This window comes from Protopterus annectens, chromosome 1.part1 (assembly GCF_019279795.1).
Source record: "Protopterus annectens isolate FY-2018-M chromosome 1.part1, PAN1.0, whole genome shotgun sequence".
Classification (NCBI taxonomy): Eukaryota; Metazoa; Chordata; order Ceratodontiformes; family Protopteridae; genus Protopterus; species Protopterus annectens.
In genome coordinates, this window is record NC_056726.1 from 385,649,951 (window position 1) to 385,668,419 (window position 18,469).

The 18,469-nt window shown below is 45.6% G+C and overlaps 1 protein-coding gene across 1 annotated transcript in view; it reads left to right on the forward strand.

Moving 5' to 3' along the window:
- Positions 1-18,469, forward strand: part of CENPM (centromere protein M) — a 562,514-nt gene that overhangs the window by 462,255 nt on the left and 81,790 nt on the right. The gene's annotated exons all lie outside the window — the stretch shown is intronic.

Sequence of the window (18,469 nt, forward strand, 5' to 3'; positions counted from 1 at the left end):
TTCGAGCCCTGCCCTTTGGTCTCAGCACAGCCCCCAGGGTGTTTACCAAATGCATGGCAGTGGTGACTGCTCACTTGTGACGTCAGGGATTCCAAGTGTTTCCGTATCTGGATGACTGGCTCCTTACTGCCACCACCAGGCATCTACTAATTCAGACCAGGGACGCTACTATCAACCTATGTCAACAGTTGGGCATCACCTTGAACTGGGAAAAATCTGCCTTGTTGCCCTCACAGCATGTCACTTGTATAGGCGCCGAACTAGACACCGTCCTCATGCAGGCATTTCTACTGCAGGAAAGAATCAGAGTCCTACAACAAGTTCACGCCTTGATCGCTCTGAGAAGAGCGAAGGCAAGATGGGCCCTCCAGTTGTTGGGGACAATGGCTGCTACGATTATGTTAGTCCCTCTGGCAAGGTTACATATGAGGCTCCTTCAGTGACTCCTCTTTGCCCAGGGGTTGGGAGGATGGCCTAATGGTTAAGGTGTTTGCCTTACAAACACAAAGTACAGGGTTTGAATCTCACAGGGGATAATTGGCTAGACTTAAAATGGCTTGCAAGGGCAGTTAGCCTAGTACTAAACCTATAAACCTACAAGAGCGAAGGCAAGATGGGTCCTCCAATTGTTGGGGACAATGGCTGCTACGATTTAGTCCCTCTGGCAAGGTTACATATGAGGCTCCTCTTTGCCCAGTGGTCTCTTCAACGTCTTCCACTTTCTCACCGTATTCTACTCAGACAGGTGCAAACAGGATCTCAGTTGGTGGCTTCGCACCAACAACCTAAATGCGGGAAAGTCCTTCGATGTCCTTCAAGGATGCATCTGCAGTCATAACATATGGGTTGTCCTGTCTCAGGCAGCACTTCGGTCGGCCGGATTCCAAAGTCTGGGTCTGGCCTCGGCTGATGTCGCACTTTCCCCGACGTCAGAGCGTCTGGGGTATAAAAGCATCAGCCGACGCCATTTTCCTCAGTCTTTCTTGCCGCGCAGTGCCCGAAGCAGAAGCTGTTCGCAAGTGCCGGTCGTTCAGATCCAGAGATTTCAGCTACCGAAGACTTCGAAAAAAGCTAAGTACCCCGTTGGGGACTCTTTCTTGCCTCAGCCGATGTCAGACAAAGTAAATAATTGTTTAACTTGTGGGAAACAAATACCTCATAAGGATTTCCATTCTTACTGCCTTCCTTGCTTAGGCCCAGACCATGACGTATCGGCCTGTTTAGCCTGTGCTTCCTTCAACCGACGAACTCTTAGACGTCGGTCGGAGTTTGCAGAGGAATTTTTTGGAGCCGCTTTTGCTTATAAAATGCCGTCGGAGACTCCGACTTCGCATATGGTCAAAAAACGCAAGGAAAAGGACAGACACTCGCGGCCCGTGGTTTCGGCTGAAACCACGGCTAGGCCTACCGCGAGTGTCTCAGTTTCGGCTGAAACAGAGTCCTCGGCGATTCCTTCTTCCGAAACCATACTTCTGACCGCCGAGGCCCGAGAGGCCCCGGCTGAGTCGGCTTCAGAACTACCTACCGAAGCTAGTGTTCAGGATTTGTCCGACACCATACCTTTGGACATTTCTACCTCTGCACGTGGGGCTGCTAGGCCCCCAGCTTCTATGTCCATTAAGGCCTTTTCTAGGGCTAAAGCTGCCAAACTTTCAAAAGCTTTGCCTGCCAAATCTACACCCCAGAGGCCTTCCTCTAGTTCACAGATCCTCAGCCTGGCTGAGGACCTTATCTCCTTAATTAGGGGTTCACAACCTCACCCATACAGGGCCTCTCAACCTCCTCCAGACAAAAGGCCCAGGACTGACCCCTCTGAACCCCACTCCTCAGATGATTCCACGGATGGATCTGAGTTGTCAGACCACCAGGAAGGGGCTTACTCGCCTTATGAGGATTCAGATGCAGAGGAATCTATCCCTTCGGCCTCCCCTCCTGAAGAGTTTTTCTTTGGGGAGACTTTACACTCCATGAGAGAGCACTTTCAATGGCAAGGTCAGGATTTCTCTGATTCTAGAAAAAGATTACGGACCTTTTTGCATTTGCCTCAGCATAGGCCCTTAGCTATACCTCCTGTTCTAAATGTAATTGATGATGTGTACAATGATGTCAGTACAGCCCCTGATACTCTTCCTCCGGCCCCTGCCAAACCTGACAGATATTACAGGGTCCCGGATTCTCTTTTCCATCTGTATAAAGCCCATTCTGCAGACCCAGAAACTATTTCTCAGGGCCCTAAGGGGGTTGCAGCCGCTACTGCCAAAAATCCCCCACCCTCTGATAGAGAGTCTAGAGCTTTAGAAAGATGGGGTAAGAAGGTGTATACATCTGCAACTCTTTCTGTCAGGGCATTAAACTGTCAATTCCATATGATACAGTACCAAGAGTATTTGTTAGATGAACTGAATAAGAAACTTTCTTCTCCTGAACCCCTAGACCGTAAATCCCTTCAGGATTTGGTACATAACTCACAACAGGTTAGTAATCATTTCTTAAAATGTGGCTATGATGCACTGGAGGCTTCATTTATATCAGCTATGACTGAGGCAGTTATTCGTAGGCATGCCTGGCTGAAGGAGCAATCTTTGCCAGACCATGTCAAAGCTAAACTCCTCGATGCTCCAATGGAGAAACAAAATTTATTTGGCTCCCCTGCTCAGGAGATTCTAAAAAAGGTTGAAGAAAAAGCAAAATCTGTGCAAACAGTTAAAGATTTCCTGCAAGTTCAACCACCGAGATTCAGCAGAAACTGGCCTACAAAGAATTGGTCCTTTCCAGACTCGGACAGAGCCCAGAGAGGCAGGAACAGGCGCTCTAGAGGCAGAGGTCAATCGAAGGGCTCCTACAGAGGCCGTCAGTGGCAGCCTGCCAACCAGAGGAGTAGTGCAACAGCTACAACAACAAACACTACTACAGGACAGACTCAATGACTTGACTCTGATTCCGCCTACCAGGGATCAACTGGAAGCACCCTTGGGCGGAAAGCTGGCTTTATTCTCAAAAAACTGGCATTATATTACAAAGGATACATGGGCATTGGAAATAATAGACAAAGGATACAGGTTTCACTTCCACACTTTGCCAAAAAGAAGCGGAATGCCAAACCTTCCACCAAATCAGAAGGCAGAGGCTTTAAAACAAATCAGCAATTTACTTCAGATGAAAGCTATAGAAAAGGTACCATGTTCAGAACAAGGCCAAGGATTTTACTCCAGACTATTCCTTGTACCAAGAAAAGAAAATCAATGGGGGCCTATTCTCGACCTGTCAGCACTCAACACTTATCTCATTGTGCCAAAATTCAAAATGCTGACCCTACAGCAACTTCTTCCCATGTTGGGCAAGGTGTCTTGGCTGGTGACTCTAGATCTCAAGGAGGCATACCTGCACGTCCCTATCCGACCAAGTTGCAGAAGACACCTCAGATTTCTTGCAGGATCAGAGCATTATCAATTCTCAGCATTGCCCTTTGGCTTATCTACTGCGCCCAGAGTATTCACGAAATGCCTGGCATCAGTAGTTGCACATTGCAGACTACAGGGAATTCAAATTTATCCATACCTGGACGACTGCCTAATACAAGCGGACAACAAGAAGAAATTGTTAAAGGACTTGGCCTATGCCATACACCTGTTACAGGCCTTGGGATACACAGTCAACATCCAAAAGTCAAGACTAGTACCATCCCAAAGGATCACCTTTTTGGGTGCAGATCTGGACACAAACACCCAAATGGCCTTTCTCACAGAAGAAAAGCAAAAACAACTTCCAGATTACTTCATGATTTTGGCAAGACAAACTCAGCTTACTGCAAGGAAAATCCTGCAGGCCCTGGGTTACATGGCATCCTGCATAATTCTAATCCCACATGCCAGACTGCATATGAGGAAATTACAATGGTACCTAAGGAGTGTATGGTCTCAACACAGTCACAGTTTAGAAACCATGATACCAATCATTCCATGCCTTCAAAAGGAATTGCTGTGGTGGGCTCAGGCCTGCCAGTCCAACAGAGGGTTGCCTTTCAACAAACCAAAAACAAGGCAGACCATCACCACAGACGCCTCGGACCGAGGATGGGGAGCATACATGGAGGACAAATGCATCCAAGGCCTATGGCCTCAAGGGCAGCTAAGCATGCACATAAACCAAAAGGAAATGCTGGCAGTGAGGCATGCAATCGAGGCATTCAAACCCTTCCTCCAACAAGGACATCTGTTAATAAGGACAGACAACACCACGGTCATGTGGTACATAAACAAACAGGGTGGCACACATTCTTACCCGCTATGCCGGATGGCTATGAATCTGTGGGATCTATGCCTGAATCTCAATATCCAACTACAGGCCCAATTCGTGCCAGGGAAAGAAAATGCACTGGCGGACAGCCTAAGCAGAACTACTATGGATGCACACGAATGGATGCTGCACCCAGACATCTTCAAGCTCATAACAAAGACATGGGGAATGCCGGCGATAGATCTGTTCGCCTCCCCACTCAACCATCAACTGAAGACATTCTGCTCAAGGACATACTACCCAAAAGCTTGGAGGGTGGACTCTCTCTCTTTCAGCTGGAAAGCCCCTTCCCACCTCTCCCATTGATGCACAAGGTTCTACTGAAAATCAGGGAGGAACAGCCAAAAGTGATACTAATAGCTCCGGACTGGCCAAGACAACACTGGTATCCACTATTGAGAAGCATGTCTCAGGCAAAATCATGGCCTCTCCCCCTATGGCCTCTTCTTCTAACGCAGAACAATTTCAAGACCCTGCATCCCAACTTGAAAACATTGCAGCTAACTGCCTGGAAAATTCCTTAAATCCCAATCAAACTGTTTTATCTCAGAGGGTGAAGGACATTATCCTGGAGGCTCGCAAGCCTTCCACAAGGAAGACATACTCAGCTAAATGGAAGAGATTTCTCATTTGGAGCACATCAAAGGGCACAGATGTCACAGTGGCAAACTTAGCACATATCCTAGAATATTTAGCAGAATTGTTCCACAATGGCCTGTCCTATTCTTCCATTAAGATTCATGCTTCAGCAATTTCAGCAGAATACAATGTGGATCCACCTATCTTCTCACACCCTCTCCTCAGACAATTTCTGAGAGGGATCAAAAATGTTAAACCTCCAATAAGACCCCCTCTACCTGCCTGGGATCTTAACTTTGTGCTGGAAAAACTGACACTACCTCCTTTTGAACCAGCAGCATCAGCGGATCTACAATTTCTATCTTGAAAAACTGCATTCCTTCTGGCAATCACTTCAGCAAGAAGAGTATCTGAGTTACAAGCATTAATGGCAGTGCAGCCTTTTCTTATTTTCCACCAGGACAGAGTGTCACTAAGAACCAATCCTACTTTTATGCCAAAGGTGGTATCTAGGGTATCCTTGAACCAAGCTATTCACTTGCCTACGTTCTTCCCTAATCCACAGAATAAAGGGGAAAAACTTTTGCACACCCTGGATATACACAGACAACTACACTACTACTTGGACAGAACAAAAACTAGCAGAAAAACTGACCAACTTTTTGTAGCATATGCAACTGGGGTGCAAGGAAGAGCAATTTCCAAACAGACAATTTCAAAATGGATAGGAAATTGCATTCGCTTTTGCTACTCCTTTCATGGAAAGACAGTTCCTGAAAATATCAGGCCTCACTCCACAAGGGCCACAGCCACCACTACAGCCTTCCTACGGGGGGTGGCTACCAAGGACATTTTAGAAGCTGCTACTTGGACCTCCGTGCATACATTTGCCAAGCATTACAATCTAGCTTTATACTCTAGATCCAGAGCAGGGTTTGCAACTGCAGTCCTGCAGGGGATCTTAACTACACCATCCTTTTCTTAGTACCTCCACCCCAGATTGGCTATGGTATTCTACCCATATGTTATGACTGCAGATGCATCCTTGAAGGACATAGTACAGTTTTGTACCTACCATAAATGTAGATGTCCGATAGGTATGCATCTACAGTCAGGATTACCCTCCCTCCTTCCCCTCTGTGGTATTCCTAGGGTGCTTACCCCTCTTTTAGCTAGCTGGGGGAATCTATTATGGTGCATTTGTTTGTTTATTCATGTATATAATTTGCAAATGTTTGGAACTTTTCAGCATTTATCCAAATTTAGCCTTCCTAGAGGGCACCTGGCATCTGGGGCAAGAAAAACTGAGGAAAATGGCGTCGGCTGATGCTTTTATACCCCAGATGCTCTGACGTCGGGGAAAGTGCGACATCAGCCGAGGCCAGACCCAGACTTTGGAATCCGGCCGACCGAAGGGCTGCCTGAGGCAGGACAACCCATATGTTATGACTGCAGATGCATACCTATCAGACATCTACATTTATGGTAGGTACAAAACTGTACTTTCCTGTGCCCCGATTGCCACGGTGACCACGGATGCCTCCCAGATGGGGTGGGGGGGCATTATCTAGGCAGGACAGTCCAAGGCACGTGGCAAGAGCACGACATGCATCTGCATGTCAATGTCCTGAAGATGAGAGCTGTGCTACTAGCGTTGCAAGCACTTGAGAGTTTTCTTCCTCTCGGGACTGTTGCAATCCACTCAGACAATATGTCAGTGGTGTGGTATCTGAACAAGCAGGGAGGAACCAAGTCTTACCCCCTTTGCAGAGAGGCCATGCGAGTGTGGCAGTGGGCAGTGTCTTCCCAATGTTTTCTGGTGACAGTGCACATTCCGGGGAAGTCCAATGTGATTGCAGACAGGCTAAGCAGAGCTATGCTGATGCCTTACGAGTGGTCCTTGAACTGTCAAGTTGCGAAACAGATCTTCCGCAGGTGGGGTCAGCCTTGCTGCGACCTTTTTGCCAGCCCCCTCAATGCCAAATGCAGCAGCTACTTCACGTTGATCCCCCCTCAGGGGGAGTCACCCAGGGACGCTCTAGTCCACAACTGGCCCTCTGGTCTACTATATGCTTTCCCTCCAGTCCCCTTGCTGTCAAAGGTTATTCAGAAAGTGCAATCCTTGGGAAGCAGAATGATTCTGATTGCCCCGCACTGGCTTCGTCAAATTTGGTTCCCCTTTCTCCATCCCTATCTCATGGACTCTCCTTGGATTCTGGACCCACAACCAGACTTACTGACACACATGTCAGGGTAGCTCCATCCCTCTCTTCTGACCCTCCGGTTGACAGCCTGGCTACTCCACTTTTGTCATTAGTTAGGCTTCATCATTTTTCACTGGAGGTGGTTCATATTTTATCTTCCTCTCATAAGCCCTCGACCAGGAAGATTTATTACAGTAAACGGAAGAGGTTTTCAATCTGGGCGCATACCAAAAAGATTGACCCTTACACAGCTCCAATTTAGTCTGTATTGGAGTTCTTGTCTATGTTCTTTAACCAGGGTTCAGCGGCCGCAACCATTAAAGTCCAATTGGCGGCGATTTCTACCTGTCATGTTGCAGACAAGCCTAGCCTGATGGCACATAGACTCTGTAAGGCTTTTCTGAAGGGCACTCTGTTACTTCGTCCTCCGGTTTCAGAACCCATCATGCCTTGAGACTTAAACTTTGTTCTACAGGCTCTTACTTCACCCCCCTTTGAGCCTGCAGCCACTTGTGATTTCATATTCCTAACTTGGAAGACTGTCTTTTTAGTAGCCATCACGTCAGCCAGACGTGTTTCGGAGCTTCAAGCTTTATCAATTAAACCCCCTTATTTGATTTTTCATAAGGACAGGCTTTCTCTGAGACTGAACCCCTCCTTTCTTCCCAAACTGGTGTCAATCAGTAACCTTAACCAATCTATTGAATTGCCAGTGTTTTTTCCCCAGTTCTCAAACAAGGCAGAATTCAAATTTCATCATTTGGATGTCCACAGACAATTGCGGTTTTATTTGCACAGAACAAAAGACCTCAGAAAATCTGATCAGTCGTTTGTTTCCTTTTCGGAAAACAGAATTGGGTCTCCTGTCTCCAAGGTCATGCTGTCCAGTTGTATTTCTTTCATTTATTCCTCAGGGGGTAAAGATTTACCGTTCCGGGTGAAGGCTCACTCTACTCGGTCTGTATCTACATCTACAGCTTTTCAGGCCAGATTGTCGATGGATGATATTTGTGCTGCGGTTACTTGGACATCTCCTCACACCTTTGTTACTCATTATAAGTTGGATGTGGTATCTAGGGGCAGGTCTTCCTTTGGTTCCACAGTGCTCAGGAGTATTTTCCACTGAGCCTCCCAGGATTTAGGTGCTAGGGACGCTGTCCCACGGGTAACTATTTAGGAAAGATTGAACTACATAACATCAAGAAGTTATGTACTCACCATAACGTTCGATGTATGTAGTCCATCTCGCCTCACATTCTTACTTACTCCCCTCCTTCCCCCGTCCTGGAGGATCTGGAGGTTAGGTCTGTTCAGAGCTCCCTTCATTGTTGGTTTGTTCTTCCTTTCCTTAGGTGGTGTTATGCATGGAGAATGAGTGCTGGGGCTCGCAGCAAACTAGATCTGGGGATAGAGAGCAGTGCAGCATGGGATACCATCTTATCCCAGCCAATAGAAAGACTTCGAGCTTGAAAAGTTGGCCGAGTCGGAGCTGACATTCGGCTCCAAACCACGGGTAAGAATGTGAGGCGAGATGGACTACATACATCAAACGTTATGGTGAGTACATAACTTTTTCCTTTGCATACTATGCATTTTCTTCTGAAATTTAAATGTTACCATTATTTATTGATTGCAACCCTCCTTGGCTTTCCAAAAAAAGCACAAATTTTATGATGAACAGACAAAAAGTATGACATTTCAGAGGTATGCAGACAGCCACCCAACCCCACCCGTGTACATTCATCCAGGAAAATAATCTCGTAGCTCTCAATATTTTAGCACAAGCAACAGACAGTCAACAAAATAATGAGGGACAGATTTTAAATACTGCTCTTAAGTCTCAGAAGGCTGCTTGAATAACAGGTTTTACATCACCATACATTTTCTTAGACAGATCTTAAACCACAAAAGCTGATGTCATTTTCATTCATTCCTCAACCTGTGAGTTCGGATCTGAACCTTGGATCTGACTCGGGCTTTTTTTTTTTCCCCCTACCCATAGCTTAGGAACTGACTCTCAAGCTCCTTTCTTACCTATAATGCCCCTTCCTCCAAATTACCTCAGATCTCGTTTGCCATGCTTCTAGTGAGCTGGGATTTTCTCTCTCAGCTCCTCATGGGTCGTGAGTGTTATAAGTCAAACTTTTTGTTTTCTCCTACCTTCTATTTGTAGCCTGTCACCTTCCTTACCCTTCTACAAACCTTTATTATTTTCAAGTTTCTTTGTTAGTTCTTTAGACACTTTCATACCCTATGGTATTTCTTTCCCTATCATTGTCGGTAGATTTTTCTGTTTCCTTCCCAACAAAAAAAACTTCTATCTCAACCTTTTTTGTACTGCTGAAGAGTGTAGTTAAAATTGAATTATGGCTGACAAACCTGACAAGCCTGTTGGGTTCAAAAAATGCACTTCCTGTGGACACAAGATTCCTCAGTCTGATGCCCACAGGGAAGGCGTGTGCTGTCTAGGACCAAATCATTTGGACGAATCCTGTGACATTTGTTTCGGGTTTAATTCCCATGCTTCTGTGGAACACTGAAACTCCTCTTCAAGGGTCTTCTTCCTTAGTCGTCTTCTGTTGCGGAGTCATCTCGAAAGTCAGGGGCTCAGAACCCCACAGGAAGGCACAAGGAGCCCAGGGAGCACAGGAAACACTCTCCTGCCTGGTCTCCTCCTAAAAGAGCAACTTCTGAACCACCAACTAAGATTGTCAAGCTTTTGGATCCGAAACAAGCTTTGTTGTCACCTCTTCGGTGCTGAACCCAAAGTCCCTCCCTGGAAGTCATATCTCACACTATGAGCTCGCCCTTCCTCCAAGCTACACAGAAATTATTGTCAAGACCGTCCTCCATCAGATCTTCCTAGAGTCTTTCAGAAGCAGAGGTGGACAAGATGATGAGATTCCTCAGGACACAGATACAGATGGGAGTTTGCCGGATGTTCTTCGTGTTTCACTTTTGCAGTCATTACATTTGAGTAATCCTGCTGGCAGGTTTCCCTCAGCCGGCCTGACCCGCGTGGTGCCCGAAGCAGAAGCAGTTTGCAAGTGCCGGTCGGCCGACTCCTGAGATTTTTGTGTTCGAGTTTCAGATCCGAAGTCTTCAATAAAGCTATGTACCCCACTAGGGAAACTTTTTTCTTGCTCCAGACCGATGTCAGAAAAAGTTAATAATTGTATTTCTTGTGGGAATCAAATACCTACCTCATAAGGATTTTCATTCTTACTGTATTCCTTGCCTAGGCCCTGATCACGTTTCTGGTTGTCGGTTCTATGCTAGATTTAACCAACGCACTAGTAAGCGTCGGTATGATTTTGCTTTAAACTATTTTGGACGCCCGTTTAATTATCCAGAAATGTCGTCGGTTAGCCATCCGACTACTGGAGTTCGCAAAAAAACGCAAAGAAAAGGAAAGAGATAGACAACAGAGGCCCAAAACAGATGACGAAGCTTCTCCTAAGCCAGTCGCCGGTCCTCAGTGAGGAGTTTTCGCAGCCCCTGACTCCCACTACTTTAGAGTCGCAGGACGCTACCGACTCCCACGTGGAGTCAGCCATGCCGCTGGAAACTCAAGGTATTGGAGCCTCGGATATTATCCCTTCAGATGGATCCGGAGCCACTGAGCAGGCACCGGCTTCTGAGGGTGTATTCAGACCTAAACATCTTTACATCAAACCTACTTCAGCTTCAAAGGCAAAGATTAAAGTACCTTCCAAAGCAAAGAAACAACTCAAGAGCCACGTGGTCATTCCGCTATGCCCAAAAAACAGATGCTGAAAATGGCCGAAGACTTGATTACCTTGATCAGGGGTTCCCATCCCCCTCCTGATAAGAGGCCTAGGCAAGAGATTGACTGTGAATCTTCAGATCAGGTTTCCATTTCTTCTGATTCCTCTTCTGATCAGGAATACCCCCTGCCTGCAACAGGAGTTTCGATGGTGGGCAAAGGCTTGTCACCAAAACAAGAGACAGCCATTCACATTACCCCCAGCCAGGCAGACACTAACAACGGATGCATCAGATTATGCCTGGGGGGCCCACATGGCAGGAAGATGCATTCAGGGCTCATGGACCTCAAACCAAATGCATCTACATGTCAATCAAAAAGAAATGCTAGCAGTTCAAAATGCCCTGACCTCCTTCAAGGACCTACTTCATCCAGGACAGCTACTGATAGACCGACAACACCATGGTCATGTGGTATATGAACAAACAGGGGGGCACACATTCTTACCCCCTTTGCAGACTAGCCATGACTTTGTGGGACACGGCATTGACTTACCAAGTACATCTGCAGGCACAATTCCTGCCAGGAAGGAAAAATACTCCGGCAGACAAACTAAGCAGAAACCTCATGGATCCCCACGAGTGGCACCTGGATCCACAAGTCTTCAGCATGATAACAAGGAAATGGGGATGCCCAGACATAGATCTATTTGCCTCCCCTCACAACTACCAACTAAAAAGATTCTGCACAAGGATTTATCACAGACAAGCATGGAAAGTGGACGCCCTATCTTTCAGCTGGAAAAAACTATCAGTATATGCATTTCCCCCTCTGCCTCTCCTCCCCAAGATACTCCTAAATGTCAGACAGGAGAAACCAAAGATGATACTAATTGCCCCAGACTGGCCCCGCCAGTACTGGTATCCAATGTTAAGGAGCTTGTCTCAATGCCCATTTTGGACCTTACCTCAAATACCTCATCTACTGTCCCAGCAAAACAGTCAGATCCTGCACAACCAACTCAGAACTTTAAATCTGACAGCATGGCGAATAATGTAGTCATTCAAAATACACCTCTCAGTAAAGCTGTGATGGATGTCATTTTGGAAGCCAGAAGGCCTAGTACTAGAAAATCTTATGCTGGAAAATGGAAGTGATTCTGTGCTTGGAACCAGGCACAAGGAACTGATACAGCTGTGCCAAACATTCCTCAGATTTTGCAATATTTAACTGAGATGCTGGACAAAGGCCTATCTCTTTCATCTATTAAAATTCATGCCTCTGCCATTTCGGCTCATTACAATGTAGAGCCACCAATTTTTTCTCATCCCTTATTAAAGCAGTACCTCAAAGGAGCCAAAAATTTAAGACCTCCAAGGAGATCACCAATGCCTGCATGGGACCACAACTATGTCTTGGAAAAATTCACCCTGCCTCCTTTTGAGCCAGCTGCTACTGCTGATATAAAGTTTTTATCTTGGAAAACAGCTCTGCTCCTAGCAATAACTTCTGAAAGACGAGTTTCAGAGCTACAGGCACTCATGGCTGTGGAACCTTTTATCACTTTTTATCCAGACATGGTCTCTGAGGACAAACCCAACATATATGCCTAAGGTGGTGTCCAGTGTGGCTCTCAACCAAACTATTCACCTGCCAACCTTTTATCCAAATCCACAGAAGAAGGGGGAGAGAATTCTGCATTCTTTGGACGTACACAGACAGCTTAGATTCTACTTGGACAGAACCAAAGTTTTCAGAAAGACAGAGCAATTACTAGTTACATATGCTGCAGGTCACAAGGAAAGGCTATCTCAAAGCAGACTATTTCAAAGTGGATAGGCCACTGCATTCGTTTCTGCTTTGTACACCATGACAAGCAATTATCTAAGGGCATTAGGCCACACTCAACCAGAGCTGCAGCCACTTCAGCAGCCTTTCTCAGGGGAGTACCTACCAAGGACATTTTAGAGGCTGCTACTTGGAGTTCAGTGCACACCTTCACAACGCACTATCATCTGCTATTCTACTCTAAATCCAGGGCAGGCTTTGCCACTGCAGTTCTGCAGGGCCTCATAGCCACTCCTAATGCTGTTTAGCTCCAGCCCCAGCTTTGGAACTCTACCCAAATGTAATGACTGCAACAGCGAAACACGAAGAACATAGTACAGTTGTGTACACTTACCATAAATGTAGATGTTCGAGTGTATTCATTGTTGCAGTCCAGGTTTCCCACCCACCGCCCCCCTTTTTCTTCTGATGGAACCTATCTTTCCTTCTCTGATTTATACAACCTATGTGGTGTATTTGCTTGTAGATGAAGGTAAATTTTATATTGGTGCATGTAATTATACATATCTAAATTATGGTAACCCTCTTGGGGGGCACCTGACATCTTGGGCAAGAAAAACTAAAGAAAATAGCTTTGGCTGCTTCTTTTATACCCCTGATGACCTGACGTCAGGGAAGGGGTGACAGCGACTGACGCATGACCCAAGACTTTGGAATTCAGGCCGGGTGAATACACTCGTACATCTACATTTATGGTAAGTGTACACAACTGTACTTTCTGTCCCCCACTGGATCTGTGAGCCACCCTGCCTTTGTGCCTTTGATTTCTCCTTCTGTGATCCAACCTCCCATTTCAGTGCCCTGTGATCCCGAGGTATCCAGAGTCGACATGTCAGATCCATGGCCCTTCTCTCCTCGACTCCAACAACATCTCTGATCCGATCAGCCCTGTCCTTAGAGCAGGATGGATCTCTAAGGCGAAGTGTCCTCGACTCCAAAGGTTTTGGCACCATCACTTTCCCTCACAGCCTCTGCACATGACAGCTCTGCTCTGACTCCCTCTTCAGGGGCCGGGTATCTGCAAGGGATTGGAGTTGTCTGCTCATAGAACCGTCTGTTCAGGTGAGATTGCTGTTGGCTCCTCTGAGACCTCCTCATTCAAAGTAGTGGAGAGGGTTTTGTCCCAGTGGAAAACTACCATGATTCTACTTCCTTTGGATATCACTCTTTCCCTGACTTCTGCGCCAGACCTTAATAGCTGCCGAGCAGAGACTGTGCAAGAGGAGGCACTTGGATTCCCCTCAGGAATCTGACGGAAAACACAGATTTTGATGAAGGGAAAGGGACCCCAAGATTTCCACCTGATGTTTCCTTTGGAGATATCCTTGATGTCCTGAGCCAGAGAAGTGGGAGGTCTACCAAAACCCCTTCCTCAGAGGAGTTGGTGTTTTTGCAGTCCTTCAGGTCTGGCCCAGCTACATCTTGGGTGCCCCCCCCCCCCCCCCGCGTGGATGACCTTGTCTCCGCAGGGCATGGAAGGAGCTGGACACTGTGGACCCCATTCCAAAGAGAGCTGGTATGATCCTTAGTGCCCTGTCTAATAGGCAACACTGGACCAAGGGTTCTGTGGTAGATACCATGGTTGTTGTGGCAGCCACTAAAAAGTAGTTGGCCAAACAGAGCTCCTCTGTCCATCCCCCTAACAGGGAGTCTAAGGCTTTAAACAGATTTGGGAAGTGGGTGTATGCTTCAGCGACTTTTGCACTGTGATTGCTGAATTACCTGGCAGACTTCAGCAGACTACAGCGGGACTTAATTAAGGAACTATCTAGTTCTGCCTCAGGGCCATGTCTGCAGAGGAGCAGAAAATAATTTTCATCCAGATTGGCCACCCTGTTGTCCATTTCTAACACGTCCATGAGGCTAATTTTGCATGCCACAAGAGGGTAAATCAAGGGCTGTCGGTTCAGGCATTGCTATAAGGCGTCATGCCTGGATGCAGCTTTGTGACTTCGCAGAACCTGTCTTCATCAGTGCTCCTTTTGATATATCATCATCATTTGTACTCACTGTTAGAGACGTTGTCCTGTAGTAAGAAGGATGGAAAGACCTTGTCTGCTATTGGAATACGATTTTCTACTGCACAAAGACCATGTTGCAGGAACTAGCGTGATGGTAAAAAATTGTGGTTCAAAAAGTCTCAAAGTCCTTCTCAGGAATCACAGGGAGAATTTCCCCTAGAGGCAAAGGGGGAAATGACCGTAATGGTAAACACCACCCTCGCAGCAGATTGGGGTCAGCAAAATCAAGGATTACAAGATTCCTTCTTAGATATGTCCTTTCAGCGCTTCCGAGAGGCTGCCCAACTGTCCATCTCTGGAGGCAGTCGTGGGGGGAACTTGTCCTTGCAACCAGGTGCCTGGTTAGCTATCACAGATGATTGTTTGGTGCAAAGGATCATATCCAGAGGATATTCCATCCCATTTTCCAGTATCCAAAACCAAGCAAAAATCTCCTGATTTTCTACCCAATCAGAGGGAGGAAGCAGCATTACAGATTGCGAAACTGCTAGAAAAAGTCATCCAGGTTATCCAGGAGGTCCCACCAGACCAAGCTGGATCTGGAATTTGCTCAAGGTTTAGTGCCAAAGAAGTCAGGGGACCAAAGGCTAATTTTGGACTAAACCCTACTAAACAATCGATACACAGTAGAAGTTCCGGATGGTCACGTTCAGTCCATTTTACCTATGTTATGAAAGGACAGCTGGATGTGCTCCTTCAATCTTCAGGATGCATACTATCACGTCAAAATGAATAGGCACTCCAGAAGGTTTCTTTCCTTCCAGCTGGGAGTCCGTCATTATCAGTTCAGAGTACTGCTGTTTGGTCTCACCACAGCCGGCAGGGTGTTTACCAAATGCATGACAGAAGTTGCAGCTCACTTGAGACTGCATGGATTCAGTGTGTTTTCTTATCTAGATATCTGGCTCCCGACTGCATCAACCAGGCATCTACTCTTACAAGCCACCTTGGGCATCGTAATCAACATACAAAAATTTCAGCTACAGCCCATACAGTTGATGGACTTTAAGAGCGCATCTAGACCCAGCCAGTTGTCTAGCCTACCTGACTCCAAACAGAATTTACACTTTAAGGTCACACATCAGACAAATTCTGGCCATCCCAATACCTCCAGTTGCCACAGTAATTTTGATTCCAAAACACGTTTACACATGAGAATCCTCCAGTAGACTCTGGCAGTCCAGTGTTCTTTACACTTCTATTTGTTGACTCACCCCATCTGGTTGTCTCGCATGTGTGAAGACTGTTTTCTATGGCGGCTCCACTCGGAAGAAGTTATGCAAGGATGACCCTTTGTTTTGTCACCTCAGCACCACATTGACCATGGACACTTCACAGCTGGGGGAGGGGGGGGGCATTACCTGGGTTGCACAGTCCAGGGCACATGGTTGACGCAAGAGACCAATCTGCATATCAGTGTCTTGGAGATGAGAGCAGTGCTTCTAGCGTAAGCATTTCAGAGCCTTCTACCTCTAGGGACTATTGCAATACAAATGGACAATATGTCGGTGGTATAGTACATCAGCAAACTGAGAGAAACCAGATCTTACTCCTATGTCGAGAAGCAGTGAGGATTTGGCAGTGGGTGACCTCTTCCAACTGCTTCTTGATTGCAACTCACATTCTGGGTAAATCCAACATTCTAGCAGACAGGCTCAGCAGAGTTATTGTGATACCGCATGAGTGGTCTCTAAGTCAGTCAGTGGCAAACATGATCTTCCACAAGTAGTGTCAACCTTGCTGTGTGCTTTGTCCTTCAACAAGTGCAGCTGGTTCTTTGCCCTGATCCCTCCTCAGGGACAGTCACCCAGAGATGCTGTAGTCATGCCTACCCTCCTGTACCCTCATACCCAAATTTCTTCAGAAAGCTCGGAGGTTGAAGAGCAATGTGAGCCTGATTTGCTCCCTTCTGTACTCTACAGATTTGGTTCCCATTCCCTTGGTCGCACTTAGTTTGCCCTCCGTGGACGCTGGAACGACATCCAGATCTTCTGTCCTATCCGTCAGGGCAGGTTCACCTGGATCTCCCCGAACTGAAGTTAACCACATGGTTTTTCCAATTCCATCGATGGCTCGAGATACAAGGCTTTCATCACCAGTTCAAAAGATTTTAATATCTTTTCATAAAGTCTCTACTAGAAGAATTTGTAAAAGTAAATGGAAGAGATTTTCAGTTTGGGCTCATCAAAAACATTTGGATCCTTTTTTACAGCTCTTATTCCTACAGTTTTAGATTTTCTTGCTTCAATTTTCCAAAGTGGGGCAATTTTTTTTTTTTTTTTTTTTTTTTTTTTTTTTTGACTAAGGTGCAGCTGGCAGCCATCTCAGGCTTGAGAGTCTGATCCTAAGCTATGTAAAAAAGCAGCAGTCAGATCTTAGATTCAGATCCGAACCACAGGTTGAGGAAGAATGAAAATGAACAACACAGATGGAATGTTATGGTGAGTACATAACTTTGGGAAAATGGACAACACAAGATGGAATGTTACGATGAGTACATAACTTTGGGTTTGCTTCTTGTAAAAAAAAAAAAAAAAAAAAAAGTAAAAAAAACTTTTACTACCGGAACCGGAATAATATCCAGAAGTAATCATGAACAAATTTATACTTTTTTAAAATATTAGTGCCATCAAGTTGAAAAATTGGCAGAATAAGACTGTGAATTAATGCACATTTTTCTGAAGTAAAAGGTGTTCAGAACTATACAAATTGATACTATTTATTACCTGTAGTCCACCACCTTGTTTCCAAAAATTGCCAGTTTCATCAGGGATTAGGAGGGACAGAAAAAGATTTGAGCCAAAATCGAGGACCTCCCTGAAAATTATAAATAGTATAAAAGTATGAACAGACAGAGGAGGAATGAGGCAAAATCATGTTAGGAACAGATGGGCAATTAACAAGTGTACACTGCTTGATTACTATACTATGGTCATGCAAAGTCTAATGCTCAACCTTAAAAAAAAAAAAAAACAACCTTAAAAAAAATACAAATTCTATTAGAAGACCAAAAATATGAGGCAAAATCAGGGACAGTTGAGAGCTATGCTTTCATTCAGTCACTCTGCAAAGTTGTTCACCAGTATCTGGTCCCCTGTCAGTTTGGCTAAATAAAAAAAAAAAAAAACTTTCCTCAGACTCCAACATCTGCATCCACCTTCAGCAGCCATCCCTTCACTGTGTATTAATCGCAGATTGCAGACTTTAAATCTTTCAAACTGATTAGTTAAGGGCACTGATAATCCCAAAGGTCAGTGCACTTAACATCATCTCTGCCTTATGGTGTTGCAAGTGCATCTGTTTTCAAAAGGAGCTATGCGAGATGGTTTGTAATTTTTTTTTTTTTTTTTAGTAAAATTTATTAAAAAAACGGTCCCTGTGCTTATGTGCTGGCCATGGTTAGCAGAACTGCTATACGTTTTTGCAGAACCCACTTAAGAAGCACGACATGAGAAGATTGCCATTTCACAGGCTGCTGATCTGTTTAATACTCTGCATTTTCACTAGCTGACACTGTTCTCCCTGCCATGATGACCCTCTACAACACTTCACAGACCTTTTGGAACCTTGCCTGTTCGCAAAAGAATTTATATAGTTTCGATAAAATTAAACTAAAGTGGTTGAACTGAATCCTTATTGTACATGACTGCTTTTAAAACTGGCATGAGTACCAAAGGCTTGCTTATGTGCATGCACTGTTACCCCATCTAGGATAAAGTTCTCTCTCCCGGGCTCATTGAATGCCTGGATAGTATCAACCTTCCTCACAGTGCTGAAATGAGCTGAGCAGGTAA